At 35.2% G+C, this 17,625-nt stretch overlaps 1 long non-coding RNA gene across 2 annotated transcripts; it reads left to right on the top strand.

The window, feature by feature from the left end:
• The first annotated feature begins 8,548 nt into the window (after positions 1–8,548).
• LOC123608986 lies at positions 8,549–16,041 on the top strand. 2 transcript variants are annotated; one of them, XR_006717561.1, is made up of 5 exons: positions 8,549–9,014; positions 10,397–10,495; positions 11,317–11,393; positions 14,033–14,129; positions 15,861–16,041. It is a non-coding gene; the product is annotated as an uncharacterized LOC123608986 (long non-coding RNA). The 2 variants fall into 2 exon arrangements; XR_006717562.1 differs by lacking the exon at positions 11,317–11,393.
• Positions 16,042–17,625: the final 1,584 nt, after the last annotated feature.

Raw genomic sequence — 17,625 nt, 5'->3', positions numbered from 1 at the left:
TGTGGGTGTTAACTAGTTGTATGCATGGGACAGGGGAGCTTGGGATCCTCCTACTCTGTTATCTTCTCTTGGTCAAATGATTTTTTACAGTGGTGCAAAAAGCATTCATTAGATAAAGGACAGTCTTTTCAACAAATGGTGTTTAGAAAACTGGATATCTACAGATAAAAGAATGAAGTTGAACCCTTAGCTAACACTATATACAAAAATTAATTTAAAATGATCAAGAACCTAAATATAAGACCTAAACTATAAAACTCTTAGAAGAAAACATAGGGTATGGAGTTTTAGTTTTACAAGATGAAATTGTTATGAAGATGGATGGTGGTGATGGTTGTAGAACATTACGAATGTATTTAATACCACTGAACTATCCACTTAAAAAGTGTTAAGATGGCAAGTTTTGTGTTATGTGTATTTTGTAAAGACAAATTGAAAAAAATAATAAGTCCTTAATTTTTTTTTAAAGAACAACTAGCTACATTGTAGATAATGGATCATAAGAAGGCAAGAACAGATATGGGAAACCAGTTTTTATTTACTAGTGGGGTGTTACAGCACTCAAAAGGCTAAGCCATGAAGATGACTGTCCTATACACACAGAACTGTAATATATAGTTTTCATTGCCCTGACAATGTAAACTAGTTTGAATATGTTGGATATGGCTGGGTTTCAGAGAGCAAAAAGAAATGTACTCTCCTCTCAGTGGACTTAACTGGAGAAGGCAGTGGTGGACAAGAGAATCCTTATAGGTGGTTTTGGGAAATCTGTGCCTGGTTTCCTAAATGAAGCCCAAGGAGGTAGAAACCTCATGGAAAAGTCTCCCATTAAAAAAAGAGGGTGGGGGAGGGGGCAGAAACTATGGTTTCAGTAACATTTTAAAACATAACCAGCCCCACCTGCAAGTGTGGATAGCAATTGTTTCCCATATGGTCCCACATCATAATATCATGGCGCAGTAGAGATGCCTGGAAATTATCCCGTGTTGGAAGGGAGATGGAGTCAGTCTTTGTGTTGGAAGGGATATGGAGTCAGTCTTGGCATCCATCAGTTAGGGAGTGATAGGTAAAATGTAGCAAATGTACATACAAAGAAACAGATCCTATAACAAGCAGAAACAAAGATGGATCTTAAAACGAGAGGGCTTAGAGAAAAATTAGGAAACACTGAGATCTACAATCTTACCATTCATATTCTACTCATCCTCTTCCTCCATAATTATCTACAGAAACTCTTTGAATGCTTGCTCTTTCGTCTATTCATTCAAAAAATACTTAAGTCCCTACTGTGTACAGCCCGTGGGCTAATGTGCCGACTATTAAATGTTGAACAAGACATATTTTATACCCGCAAGAAGCTTAAAATCTAGTAGGAGAGACAGAAAAGTATATAGACAATCACAATTAAATTGAGTAATTATTAGCATTTATTCATTCTTCTTCTTATCCTTTTCATCATCTCTCCAGGTGATATGTCAGCTTAGTAACTGATACAAAGAAAAGACACACTTGGGAGGAACCATATTAGTGCCTAAGAACCCAGATGACTATAATGGCCTCTAAGTATGTCAACCAAGTGAGCAATGTCTTATACATTATCTCTTAGACAGCTGAAACTCATTAAATTTCTTGGGCAGTCCCATGAAATACGTCCTCCACCCAAACATGAACAACCGTAGGTCCTGACCTTAGTCAGAAAGCAGACAACCAAATGTCCTGTGTGCTATCCATCTGTGGTATTCACTAGGACAACAAGAACCACTTCAAAAAAACAATATGTGGCATTTGATAAAATAGAAGGTGCTGGAGGGAGAGGCGATCAGTTCGGTGAAATTAGATCCAGCTGTAAGCCACTCAGGCCAGGGCTATCTGTAAATCGGTTTTTTTCCCTGCCCTGTACATTATAGCAATCTACTACAGATCACAAGAGCACAGGCAAAAGCCATATGTTTGGCATCATGTGAACAGCATCTGGTATTTTTTAAGATACAACTAAAAACGTTGAAAATACAATAAAACAACTGTCATTCACTTAATGCTTATGCTTATATCTTAGCTCACGGATAGTTTTATGACAAATAAACAGTTGTATGAAGTCTCAGTTTAGTCACCTTCCTTTATACATTTCTTTCCTGGGTGAATTACATTTTTGTCTCTTCTTTTGGCTTGGTCCAAGTGTAATTTGTATATGTGCATGTGTGCTACTGTAGATGGTGAAACATTGCTGTACAAGCAGAATGAAACTGTCTTTTAAGGTGGATTCAGCCAAGTAGTCTACGAAGTCATAAATATTATTTACACTCAATTCTGTTTACTAAAAGCCTGTAGGGGTCTGGCTAACATGTTTCATAATGTCTAGAATTCAGGCTTACGTTGGAGTAGTAAGGGAAAAACACATGTGGTTGGCACTTGGGAAAGTGGACACGGGAAGTTTTGCTGGTCCTACTGAATTATATATGAACTATCATTCCAGATCAAATCTACTCATCTAGGCATTTCAACAAGTATACCTATTAAAAACTGATAGCCCCCAAAGCAGTTAATGTAAACCTCAAGAGTAGTTGGAAATCTCTTAATTATTGGTTTGGGAAGACTCTTAACCCCTTGCTAAAACAAATTAATGAAACTGACTAATTCACATCATCTTTGCAGTTGTCCATACAATAGTGCTGTTAGTCTTAAAATTCTCAGATAGAGACATGTTAACTTTTTAGATGCTGATTTAGAGAAGGATAAGTATACTAATCGTCTTTGAAAGCACTTAATATATTATTTTATATGGTGAAGATAGAAAAGTTGTAATAGATTCTTTAGTGAGAAAACCAAGGTATAAATAAATTAATTAAATAAATAAATAGCTAGCAACTCTCCTATGTAGAATTTTCATATATTTTCCAAAATCAAGGCTACACTGAATATAAAACACCAAATTTGTATTTATTTGATTCCTCCAACTAGTTTTGCATACTTCAGAGTTCACTTTTTTTCACTGTGATTTACTTGGGAGAGTAGCCAGGATGTGGCCTGGTCTGGGATACATTGATTTCATATCTAAAAAAAGATGGGTACAGTTCACCAGGAGCTAGTACAAAAAAAAAAAAACAAAACAAACACGAAGAAAGAAAGAAATTAGTTAGAATAGGTTCTCAATGGAAAGTAGAAAGAATTTATTTGTAAAGAAGAAAAAAATCAGAAAATCATTTTCTTAGTTTGTCTACTTCATAAGTAAAATTAAGGATAGTCTGGACTTAATCTTTCACTGGATACTAGATTCAGTTTATTTCTAAATAAATCACTTAGTCATTTGAAAAGATATAAATTATCTGTAGCAAATTATAAATAATTATTTTAAAAATAATGATTATAGTTAATATTACTAAATAGACTAAATTCCAAAAGGCCTATTCCATTCAAGTGGAGAATGTCATTTTTAATCTTGTTGGTTCCCACTTTTGTGCTCCATTTTATTTATACATAGCCATAATACTTACCGAGATGAAGTATAATTACTTCTAGACTATGAATTCTTTCAGTATCAAGGCCATGTTTTATTCATGTTTGTACTCCTAGTATCTACCTGGAAGAAGCCAAGGGTGGGGGAGGAAGGGGGGTATTGAAAGAATAAATTATTTTAAAACAAAAGGAAAAGCCAATTTGGAGACTTTTCTCTATGTAAACTATCCAATTGATTTAAAAATATAAATACTAGCCTGATTAAAAAAGTCTTGCCTATCTGGGAAGCATAAGCCCATTAAAACATCAGAAGCACAGTGTACAGGAATGTGCATACACTGACACAGTATACAGTATATAGTAATGGATCCAAAAAAACAGTGGAAATTGACTAATGGAATTGATGACCATTATGTTCTGAGGACACAATCTTATACGGTCATATAGTACAAGGCCTATGCTGCTTTAACTCAAACATCCTCTGCTAGTCTGAGGAGAGGATGAGGCATTGCAATAGATTGACAACACTGACATCATTAACTTCAAGGGGATTTTCTCCTTCCATTGATATATACTGGATATTTATTTTATAGCTGGGAAAGAGTGAAACAACCTGATGGAAGCAGATACCACAAGTAAGAAGGAAATCTTTGTTTCTTATCCAGCCACACAAACTGAATTTGAGTGAGCTCTTATTATTAAAGGGTGTAAGACCAATCAAAAATAATTGAACTTAATGCAGATCATGTGTGTAGTAAAAAAAAAAAAAAAATCAAATTGTATAGAATGGTTTAAAATTATAAATTACTCCTTCTAATATTGAATCTCACTCTCCAGGTACAATCACTTTTATATTACTAAAACCCTGTATTTCAAAGAAATGCATTTATAAGGATTTTAGGAATTATCAATTGAATTTTGGTTATATGAAAGTTTAGCTTATTTACAAAACTATCTCTTCTTTTCATTCCCAGTATGGGAAGTGTGTGGGATGGCCACTGGGGAGCTAAGAAGGTTGGGGTGGGAAGGTGCCATGAGTGGAGTATGAAGGAGATGGCAGCAAATGCAACATTTTGAGGTGATGCCAAATTAAAAACTTGGCCAACTGCCCAAAGATATCAATACAAAGGGCAAATCAGAGGAAAAGATCTTGGAGCAAAATCAACAGAATGGAGGCAGTCAAGAGAAAAGATTAGATGCAATGGTGGGGAAGGGCAGAGAAGGATGCAGTTTTTGCACCCACTATATCTCCCTGGCAACTCTTAAAGAGCTCGTGCCACACAAGAAGCCTGCAGAGATGGTCTCCTGAATGGTGGCCATCAGAACTGGCATTTAGAAAACCAGCTAAAAAAACTAAAGTAAGCCCTTAAAAGATATTTGTTTAAGTCATTTCAATTTTGCAATAATCTGTAAAAAGTAAAACGTTGAAACATTGTGAAGTCTATACCAATTAATAAGCCATCCCAATGAAACTTAACATTTGAAAGCCCAGGGGCATGAATGCAAATGGAGGCAAACATACTAAATTCTGTATATTCACAAGTTTCAAATCAAGGCAACTTTTAAATAAAATATATTCTATCTTCCTACTTTGACAAATATAACTTTGTAACAGAAAGATAAACGGATAAAGTTATGATTTTTTATATATGATTGAAATTCAGCAAAATAACAGAATTAAGTTTAATAAGTATTATGTTGTGTCAGTGATCTGTAAATGTACTAATAAAACTGTATATTTCATAAACTATTTTTTTAAAATCATTTTTTACCGTCATTTCAGCAAAATGCTACATTACTCTATTTGAGACTTTTAGTCTGTATTATTTTGAAAGTAATCACTTAAGAATTAAAAATAAGGTTCACCTGGGTCACTCAGTTATTTAAGCATCTGACTTCCACTCAGGGAGTTCGAGCCCTGCATTGGGCTTTGCATCTACAGCACAGAGCCTGCTTCAGATCCTCTGTCTTCCTCTTTTTCTGCCTCTCTATCTCTCTCAAAACAAAACAAATATTTTTTTTAAATAAAATAAGTTTTTAAATTTTTAAAAAGAATTAAAAATAAAATGCAATCATAAATGTGTACGAAATATGAATATTTTTAATAAAAATGTTAATCAAGGTAATTTAAAAAAAATATTAAAATTATCATCCATGCACATTTTCAAAAAATATTCTTCTAAAGTATTCAACATCTACTGAATGTGAAGGGCAAGGTACAAATTATATTTCATATGAAAATTTTAAATATATTTAAATTATGCTGAAATTTTACTTTGGGAAATTACAATTAAATGTATTAAATATTTTAATAAAAATGAAACTATTAGCTGAGTGATTCTAACACTCAGCATTAATCTAATTATATCTGACATCATACTTTAGGGATATTACATGTATATCTACATGTATAGAAATTTAAGTGAAATATGAATTGTTAAATATTACATACTTCTGTTGCCTCATGCAAATGTTGTAAAATACCATGCTAATTTGTGAGTACCCCAGAATCAAACTGAAACACAAAAACAGCTAAAAGAAAATATATATATATATGTTTATTTATGTGTGTGTGTGTGTGTATACATATATATATATATATATTTAATTTTACAACTGGTAAATATATATATGTTTTGTACTACTGGCTAACAAGAATTGATTTCATTCATGCCTTCTAAGAAAAGATTTAAGAAGTTAATTTATCCAATTACCTAAATGCTTTTTCCACTTGTATATGAGATAGAGGTATTAGCTAATGCTACTGTGATAATCAGAATGCAATATATAAGTTCATCACTTATGGTATACACTGTATACCTTATAAATATTATATGTCAGTTATAGCTCAATAAAGCTGGAGAAAAAACCTTTCCCACAAAAATGAAGCCATATCCATCTCCAAAGAATAGAAGTACAATCCACAAACTCACCACATTTAGATTCAGTCACCTTTTGTTTCAGGAACACAGGGGATGGGGGGGAGTGGAAAAGCTCTTCCCTGTGGCCTGAAAGATAGTCTGGACAGTGGATGTTCTGGATGTTCAAAGTTTGTAAGGTTTCAGGTGCAGGATATTTAAGCTCTATCAGAGCTGGACACTGAATCATGAGTAACAGTGGTGCTCACATGTACTTTAATAAATTGTACCTGTGTGTTTGGGATATCTAGTCATCAACCAGATCTCTAAGGAAGTGTGAGACCCCTAAGGGTGGTGCTGCCAGCAACAGAAATGACTTAAATGCTACTAAAAAGTCCTAAGAGAACATATAGAGAATTAATATCTAGATCTACTAACAGTGACTCTTAAAGGTTTCCATGTTATTGTTATCATTATGTCAGAACAAACTAAAAAAACAAAAGTAAGTTTAGGAAATTAATAAATCTAACAAACCCTATACTTCAAATTCATGATACAGGCATCATGTCTGTGGAGGCCACTACTATATATATACCTGTATACAAAGTGCACCATACTTGGTGCATAACAGGAGCTTAATAAATATTTATTAACAAAATATTTTGTACTTAGTATGCATTATGTGATCAGGTAGATTTAAGACAGTGGGTGCCCACTGCTCATGTCCTCAAGGGGACACCTGAGACCAGATTCACATGCCAGAGTAGAATTTGCCAACTTTTTCATCAGTTGTTTCCATGACCTTTGTGACAGCCCAATCTAAAGCAACCTGCTGCCATGACCAACATTAGAGACAACAGCAGGGCCATTGCTCATCACCAAGATCATAAGTATGTTTCAGCATTAAATAAGTACCAGATCTGAGGTCTCATTACTTTTGAATTCAATACACAATTTGAGGACAGCCGGTGAATCTGGAGGATGTGTTTCAGTACTAGAACAGCCTTATTCCAGCTTCAGCTTAAACTTTGGCTCCTTCTCTGCCTCTATTCCCAAGCTTAAATCAACTTCCAGTCTCTGTTCCAAACTGGAGTTGTGCCATAGCCTTTCCCCTGATGATGAGTCACTTTACCAGTTACTTTAGGGGTTGGTGGCATAACCCATGAACTCAATCTAAAGGGTGGGTCATTTGGAATGGGTAATAAAACTAGGTTTAGTTCATCAGCTGCCAAGCTTTGACTAAAATATTTAAATACATCCATCCAAACTTTGGACAATTTATAGGGACTTTATAAAAAGAAAGTGAAATTTTTTTTAAGTTACAGTAAAATGAAACACATTTTTGAAAAATGTCTACTTTTATAACTGTCAAAGATGATAGTCTTCACAGAATTATACTTTAATTCTTTTGATTTTTCTTTCTCCAGAATAATCACACTTAAACAGATTCCCAGCCTAGGTAATTACATGAATATGTCGACTCAATGACAGCATGGAGTTTTTACCAATTATGAGTAAATAACGTATTTATACAACTGGAAGTGATTTACAACAAATTTGACTTATCAAGCAATACTGAGTTTAACGCTGATAAATATTACTAAAATGTTGGATGGAATTCAGACCACATTGGTTGGAATAAACCAGTGTAGGTTTCAGAGGAAGCAGAGCAGCATAATAAAAATCAAGAGCATTAAATTCACCTAAAAGGCCAACCTGACGGCACTCGGGGCCAGTCTCTTTCTTTTACTTCCAAAGCATGTATTATGTGGATCTCGTCTCAAGTATTAGCAAAATCCCCTCTAGTGTTCTTCCAATAAACTTACTCATTTTCCATGAAGGACCACACTGTAAGAGAAAGGTAAGGTCTCCACCTCATAGTTTAAGATTTAATCTTAGGAGCACCTGGGTGGTTCAGTTGGTTAAGCGTCTGACTTTGGCTCAGGTCATGATCTTGCAGTCTGTGAGTCCGAGCCCCGCATCAGGCTCTGTGCTGGCAGCTCAGAACCTGGAACCTGCTTCAGATTGTGTCTCCCTCTCTCTCTGCCCCTCCCCTGCTCACACTCTCTCTCAAAAATAAATAAATATTTTTTTAAAAAAAGATTTAATCTTAAAGTTTTCCAACAAAAATACTGTTTCCTGGAATTATGGGAACCTGCACTGTGAGTTTCATGCATTTGGGGCTCCTCGGAGACAGAGGCTTTTACTTGTATAATCCATGTTCCGCACAGAGAGGAGTTGGTACAAAACTGGTGCTCTTGAGCTTGAGTGGATTTGTTACTATAACAGATTCATTTTCAGCATTAATTTTATTTTTTTTTATATCAGTAAGAGTTAACATGGGATGTGTAACCAGCATAAAAAGCCAAACACTTAAGTGCTAATTATTTTTCAAAGAAAAAATTTTTTCATTGAGATACAACAAAATAATGTGAGATGTTTCTTCTGCACTTAATATAAAACCAACTTCTTTAAGTTTCTGTATACAATGTGTGTCCATTTATAATGTTAGTAGCTAACCTCTCCTGTTGTTTCTTTATTCAGACTTATACAGATTCCCTTTTCCTCTGAGGAGTGTAATTATGAGAATCAGGAATAATATTTTCAAATTGTCACATAAATATTTCTGAAATTCCACACTCTATGGATTTTGTACACACACAACTCTGACCTTCTTCTGGACTTTAGGATCATACTTCCAAGGTAAAATTAATTACTATTCCCTGTTTTATGCACCCAATGTGCATTGTGCAATATATCACGGCAAGGAATCCTTAAACACTATGATAAAATATCTCATCATTATGGCTTTATTTTATTCAAGGATAGTGTTTAGGACCAGTACATTTTTGTTGCTTTGTTTTCATCTATAGCAATTGGAATAAATTTAATGTTAGAAAGAAACTCAAGGGACATTTTAACTTTAATGGTCCTTGCAAGTGGGGTTATAGCTAAGTGTAAAACCACTAAAGTGAAGTTTGTGTACGATGGTTTTATGGCACCATAACAATTACTGTGAACTGTATCCATGCTGGAAAACTCCACAAGTGATCATTCATCTTGTGCTCTTCAGCAGGAAAGTACTAAATGGATACATAAGAGTTGTATCTAGGTATAGAATCACTAGCAACCAACTGACAAATGCTTACACACCAAGAAATACAAAAGAACCAGAAACAAGCACCTATCATCTATGCATACCTATTCCTACCTTTTTTCCAACAGGTTAACAATTAGATGCATTTTGGTAGAAAAGTTAAATTTCTGTTTTCTTTGAACCAAAAGATGATATAATTTGCAGTGCTCAGACCTAAGGATGCTGGGTACAGCCAAGACTATAGCTAATTTGGGGTTTCAAAGATGGGAGAGTATCCCTTGGTTTTCATACCACTTCCCCCTTTGAAAGAGTTGTTAAGCAAATGTTTACCTTGTCATCATGTATAACTTGGGCAATATGTTCTGAGTATTATGGGATTGTGTGCTCCCCACTGTGGGTTATTCACAAAATTTCCTGAAGTTATTGTGCAAAGCAAGTTACTGTGAAGGTTCTCCAAGGTTCTGGCTGACTTATGTTTGGAATAAGTCTTTTGTTGTTATTTGCTTTCTGACAGAGGGACTGGAAATTGTCTGGACTTTGGAACTGACTTTGTGATGTTTGGATAGTGCTCTAAAAGTGAGTGGTGTGTTAGCATGTGGTTTACTTATGCAAAACAAATCAAAACTTAAAGTACATTTCTTAAAATTATAAGTGTTTTTGAGAAGAATTCCTAGCAATCCCAATTTTGTGGTACAACAGACTCACTGGCTAAAATATCTGGCAAGGTACTTAACTGTAACCTTCTTCAACCTGAGTTTAGCAATGCTGCAGAAGCTCTTACTAGGTTTGTTTGTCCCTCCCTCCCTATCTCCACATATTACAAAAGAATGGTTTATTAAGAGCCACATCTTAAAACTTAAGTAGACAGTGATACCAATTGCCTACTAACAATGTTTTACCAAGGTTTAAAAAAGGTTTTTTAAAAGCTGCAATTCAAAACTAGTTCAATTCCATAGCAACTAACTCTGGACATTTTCTTTTACAATAGGAGGCTAGGGAGAAGATGAATTGATGAATATGTAAAGCAGTGAACAGTTCATTGGGGATGCACGTTTTCATAAAAGGACACATCCCTTCTCCTTACATTGTGAGTATTTCTGTAGCCATCTATATAACGTTAGTTGAAAAAAACGTTAGTTGAAAATATAAATGGGAAACTATTTATTAATAGAAGTCTGGGTCAAAGGCTCTCCTCTCCCCAAGTCACATGTCCCCCCTTTCTGCACAGACCCTGCATCGTTTTTTTTTTATCTTAGATGTCTCTTCAAATCCTAGAATCTAAAGATAAAATAAAATTTAATTAATTTAATTGATATACTGCTGAGTTCCTTCACCTACAAAAACAGATCACCCTTACCTATGTGTGCACATAGGTTAAACTGTACATTTCAATTAATTAATCTCATGGGGGCTTTGTCAAAATAAGAACCAGTGCATCAAACCACAGCCCTATCCTAGACACACAGAAGTATCAGGGTGCTCCCATCAGCACGAGGCACTCTGTACTCTTCTATCAATCAGTGGCACTTTACTCATCATGTAAAATACTTCCCTACTGCCAATTCCTATGATTAAGTATTATGTGCCTTTAAAGTATTTTAATGAAGCTAAAAACATGATTTGTATGACAGAATTAGCCACAGAAATTTGGACAGTGGACATTCCCAAGAAATGCCCAGTTCCAAGACCTCAACTGCAGTATTTACTCTGGTTCTGCTCTCTTAGCGGGTCTCCAACTTCTGCTATCAACTCTATTACTATTAGTGGGAGATCTGACTGGCTCCTGAGTCACTACCTCTGAACATCAAGAACAGGAATAACAAGAGTGGTCTACTATTATAGCAATAAATACAAACATAGAGATAGTTGGAAATATGTTGACCTTGAAAGAACATCATTTTGTTTCAGGAGCAAGGTACAATGCCTAGCATACTTATCTACCAAGGTCCCAAGCATTGATCCAGGATATGAAAGCCACTATTAAGGTATAATTTTTTTCAGCTATATATGCAGGGATAGACAGCTATCAGCTTGTGTGGACCAGAAAACCTTCTCTCTTCTGCACCAAGTTTCTATTTTCATTCATTCATTCACTGATTCACTCACTCATTCCCAACATCATGCCAGACTCTTAAGCACAACCAAATCAAAACTAAGTTAACATTGCAGATACTTCCAGTTTCAAGACATGCACGTTTATTGATAGCTTCTTCTGATGAGCCACAACAGTTTGAGACTTTTCCAGTGCCAGTCAAGGATACAATGAGACCTAATTCTATAGGCTCCTGTATAAGATATACCTGATCAGAATATTTTAAATTTCCTAAACTGGGTAAATTAGAAAAAACTGGCCCCTTCATGTGCCTCCTCAAGGGAGTGAAGGATAATCTATCAATGAATGGGAATAAGAAGGCCCTTTATAAAGCCTATAAATAGAAAAACGAAGAGTGAGAGAAAAAAGGGAAAAATCAGAAAGCAGTGGGATGGAAAAAAACAAGAGATCGGAGATGTAAATGGGCTAGAAACAAGAGAAGTAAAGTAGAAAAGAAAAGAGGGCTTGAGGCAAAAGAAGTGAAGAGCTATGAGGTCCAAGATAGGCACTCGCCAACTGTTGCACTGAAATGAGAAGAAAGGAGGAATATGTGGGACAGCAAGGATGGGATTGACAAAAGAGTGAGGGGCAGAGAGCATCTAATTTCTCAGCAATTACACGAGTAGTACCTAATCCAGATTGCCCTCATCATTGTGGACTATTGTAATAACTTCCAGGTATCTTGTTGACCCATGTTCCCGTTAGTTTCTCCTCTACCCAGAATCAGAAAGATCCCTATAAAAGGTAAATTGTGATCACATCACTTCCCTGCTCAGATGAATCCAATGTACCCTCTCTTCCCACTCAGAAAGAATAAATTTCAAAAAAAAAAAAAAATCAGAATCCTTGCTATAGCTTCAGAGGGCACACATTATGTGACCTAACTCACATCTCCTTCAGCATGCTGTAAGGCTTTCTTTCTGTTCTTTGTATACATTAGGTTTATTTCTTCTTTGGGGCCTTTGTGCTTTGTGTTGGAACTCTCTCTTACCAGCTCAGCTCAAGACTGACTCCTTTTCATACTATAGGTCACAGTTCAAAAGTCACTTTCGCTGGGTCTAACTCATAGATAAAACTCAATGAATGTCTGCTAAATGAATGAATGAGGATAATGAAAACTTCAGCATAACATTAATAATCAAAGAATCTGGGGAGCAAAAAAAGGACTTGGTCAGTGGAAATGCCTGTTTCTCCAGATGATATTAGGAATATCTTGTAGAAGACATTTATATTCATCTAGAGCACAGAAATAGTGCCAATGCATGGAATAAACAGGAATATAAGTTCCAGATTAATAACTTCCTAAAAATTAGGACAGTTTATACATCATTTGTAATGAGCTATTCACATAGCAGCTAAACTATAAAGGTGTTAAAGAAATAGATGAATTATATATTATATACATGGAGTTGACTTTGTTATTTAAATTTCCAAGTGGGGTCAGTTATAATGATTTGACTTATTAAGAATTTACAGTAGACTCTTATCTCACAGCATACATAGCTATCCTAAGGTTGAGACTTATTTGTTCTCAGGACATTTGTACTGTTCACTCTCTGAGCTATCAGTTTTCACCTAGTGCTGACGAATATAAGCTGAGTTGCTATGAAGCTGCAAACTGGATTATCCAGGAAGCAAAACTCCCAAGCCATGTCCACACCTGTCTTTTCTTACTTGACCTATATTCAAGTAGCTTGCTTTACTACTCTGACATTGCCCAGCTACCTGAATAGAATCTCAGATATGATGGAAACCAAAAGAAAATTCTTCCAAATAAATTTCACCGTCTTATATCTAAGCCCATTACTGGTTCAATTTTAAAGAGTCTGCTGTTAGTAAATGATATGCTCCCTATTTAGAATTGCATCAGCCTTTTAAAAACATCTACTTCCTATGCATTTTTACTAGTTCTTTCTACAGTAATCAAATAGTATTGATCCAGGATATGAAAGCCACTATTGATGGCTTTATGATGACCATTATTTTGGATCATATTTTTTATTAAACTCTTATTAATCTAATGACTTTGTTTTCTCACCTGTGTGCTTTTGCATATGCTATTCTTCCTATGGAGAATCCCATAATCCACCCCACTGTCCCCCACCCTACTATCTTCTACTGTTTCCTCTGTGCTCAGCCTTTTTGACTCAGGAAAAAGTTTTAGCTAATCTTTGAAAATTTCCTCAGTCACCTAAATCAGAGAGTCATCTATTCTTTAGATCCCACAGCAATTAAGGCCAAGACCACTAATAAGCACGTGAGGTAGCTAATCTCCAAAGATGACCTCTAAAAATGCCTCCACTACCTACCTGCTGTTCCTCACATCAAGAGGTGGAACTTATTCTCCCCACTTCATCCTACTATCACAGGCTGGTCTTAAAACTGCCTAGATCAATAGAATGGGGTGAAAATGGATATGCTGGTACTTCTGATCCCAGGATGTAAGAGTACTAAAAATGTCTACTTCTTGACACTTGGAGACCTAATGCATGATGTGAGGAAATCACATGGGAAAAAAGAGACCATATAAAGATGTTCTGGAGGATGAGACATGGGAACATCTTAGCCCAGCTATCACCTGGCTGCAATGGTATGACAGACTTCAAGTGAAACCAGAAGAACTGCCCAGGTGAGCCCCAGTCAATCCATAGAATCATGAGAAATAATAAAATTAATAGCTATTGTCTTATATCTTTTTAGGGTGATTTGTTATGCAGCAATAACCAAAATAGTCAATCATGTTAGCAGCACAGATTTTTATGACTGAAATGGCTTCAAATATTAGTAAATTGTCCTGTGTCATGAGTTATTCTCTGTTATTTGCTCAAGCCATAATCTTCTTAAGGGTAAGGAATGTGTTTTAATGCTTTTTATGTCCCTCACTCTCCAGCACAGTGCCCTAAAAATTGTATGTACTGATTATTATCTTGTTCACAGACTAAGTACTTTAGAAGCCCATCTCATTTCTTTTGGCTCTTGGAAGTTTTAGAATAAAGCTAATTTTATTGTAAAATCATTTCCATATATATATATATATATATATATATATATATATATACATACACACACACACACACACACACACACACACACACACACCTTTGAGGACTATATTATTAACAAATTTTCAGAATCTAAAACATGATTTTGATATTATTTATATCTTGCACCTTTATTATTTTTCATATGTGAAGAAGCACTGTTACATAATTATTCAACTATAATAATATAAGAACAAAATTATTTTAAGGCCTCCCTTAGAAACCAAGAAAAATTACTCAGCTTAATCTAAAATAGAGTAACATCTAAAATTCCAAATGATTAAGAGTAACATTTTATTTTATTACGCAGGGGCATAGAATCTATATTACCAGTAATATCCCAAAGCACTTTAGAAGACTTATGTGAGTAACAATGAAATGATTGCATTTCCAGAAAAGACACGTAGCAATCGTACTGCTGGTTCTTTCTGCACTTCAGTGATTCAATCTCTTGGCTAGATGTTTTAACTTTTGCATCACTGGAGGTTTGTCCAAAATCTATTTTAAATAACCACATACCTTCAGAGCCTCATTCTTAAAGCTTTCGAGAATATTTGGCCAGTTCAATGATCTCAGTGGCTAAATATCTTTAGCTATACAGTTTTGCACCTACATCACATATCATTTGGGGGAACAAGTACTATGTATACCTGATAATCTGACCACATTTATTTCCTATTTTAAAATTGTTGGGGCACCTGGGTGGCTCAGTCAGTTGAGCATCCGACTTCGGCGCAGGTCATGATCTCACAGCTCGTGAGTTCGAGCCCGACATTGGGCTCTGTGCGGACAGCTCAGAGCCTGGAGCCTGCTTTAGATTCTGTGTCTCCCTCTCTCTCTGCCCCTAACCCGCTCGCATTCTGTGTCTGTCTCTCTCAAAAATAAATAAACATTAAAAAAAATTTTTTTTAATTGTTACAAGTATACTGGTCATTTAATTTAAAGGCTTACCTTCATCTAGGATCACAGATGGTGTTAGAAGGAGATAAAAAACACAATTTTGAAAATATAATTTGAGATGTTAAGTGTCAAAACTATAAACATGGAATATAAATTAAAATTAAATTTAAAGACATTTGAAACCACATATTTATGTAATAGTCTTCATATTTATAAACTGGTCCTCAGAGTACATGAATTTTCTACACTTCCTCCTGGACATAATCTAGGTTTCCTCTGGCCACACAGTCTGAAAAAGCCAATAGGATCAAAAACAGTAACAAATGTCCCGAGTCAGTATTCAGACAACTGAAAGAGCTCCAGCCCAACATGTTAAGGTTTTTAACTTTATGGTTTAATACATTTTTTTTTTTTTGTAGAATCAATGGCTTATACAAAACACCTTTTCTGCCAGACACCTACCTAATATATGCTTCTCCTTCCTTGACGGTGCTCAGAGAGACAAAGTGCCAAAAACAATAAAATACTTAGGAATAAAATTAGCCATGGAAGTGAAAGACCTGAATACTGAAAACAATAAAACATTGATGAAATACACTGAAGGCACAAATAAAAACATATCCCATGTTCTTGGATTGGAAGAATATTGTCAAAATGTCCATACTATCCAATGTGATCTATAGATTCAACATGATATCTATCAAAATCTCAATGGCACTTTCCACAGAAATACAATAAACTATCCTAAAATTTGTATGGAACCACAAGAAATCCCAAAGAGCCAAAGCAATCCTGAGAATGAAGAACAAAGCTGGAGGCATCACACTTCCCAATTTCAAGCTATATTAATCAAAACAGTATGGTACTGGCATAAAAAGAGGCACACAGACCAGTAAAACAGAAGAGAGAGCCCAGATGTATGGCCAACTAAGTTTGACAAGAGCACCAAGAACACACAAGCGGAAAAAAAGCTCTCTCTTCAATAAATGGTGCTGGGAAAATTGGATATCCACATGTAAAAGAATGAAACTGGATCTCTATCTTACATCATACAAAAATTAACTTGAAATGGCTTAAAGACATAAATGTAAGACCCGAAACCATAAAACTCCTAGGAGAAAACATAGGGGAAAAGAACCTTGGCATTGGTGGTCTTGGCAATGATTTCTTAGATAAAACACCAAAAGTACAGACAACAAAAAGCTAAAATAAACAAGTATAACTCCACCAAACTAGAGAGCTTCTGCATGGCAATAAAACCTTCAATAAAAAGCAACCTATAGGATGGGAGAAAATATTTGAAAATCATATATCTGATATATCCAAAATATATTAAGCTCATACAACTCAATAGCAAAAAAAACAAAAAACAAAAAACAAATAAAACATTTAAAAAATGGGCAAAGGACTTACACAGACATTTTCCCAAAGACATACAAATGACCAGTAGAAAGAGTCCAAATGTCCATCGCCTGATAAATGGATAAAGAAAATGTGGCATATATATATATACAATGGAATATTACTCAGTGATCAAAAAGAATGAAATCTTGCCATTTGCAACAACGTGGATGGAACTGGGGTGTATTATGCTAAGTGAAATAAGTTAGAGAAAGACAAGTATCATGATTTGACTCATATGTAGAATTTAAGAAACAAAACAGATGAGTATGGGGGAAGGGAAGGGAAAATAAGACAAAAACAGAGGAGTCAAACCATAAGAGACTCAAATACAGAGAACAAACAGTATTACTGGAGGGGAGATGAGTGGGGGATGGACTAAATGGGTGATGGGCATTAAGGAGGGGACTTGTTGAGATTAGCACTGGGTATTATATGTAAGTGATGAATCACTAAATTCTACTCCTGAAACCATTAGTACACAATGTTAACTAACTTGGATTTAAATTAAAAAAAAAAAAAAAGTTACCAAAAGGTATATGAAAAGATGCTTAACATCATTAGTCATCAGGAAAACATGAAACAAAGGCACAATGAGATAGCACCTGAAATCTGTTAGGATTGCTATTATCAACATGACAAGAAATAACAAATGTTGGGGAAGATGTGGATAAAAGGGAACCTTTATATACTGTTGGTGGAAACATAAATTGATTCAACCATTAAGGACCCTCCAAAAAATGAAAATTGAACTACCATATAAGGATCCAGCATTCCCACTCC

This window comes from Leopardus geoffroyi, chromosome B2, assembly GCF_018350155.1.
Source record: "Leopardus geoffroyi isolate Oge1 chromosome B2, O.geoffroyi_Oge1_pat1.0, whole genome shotgun sequence".
In the NCBI taxonomy this organism is placed as follows: domain Eukaryota; kingdom Metazoa; phylum Chordata; class Mammalia; order Carnivora; family Felidae; genus Leopardus; species Leopardus geoffroyi.
Note: the sequence above shows the minus strand (reverse complement) of the source record. Positions and strands in the feature narration are given on the sequence as shown.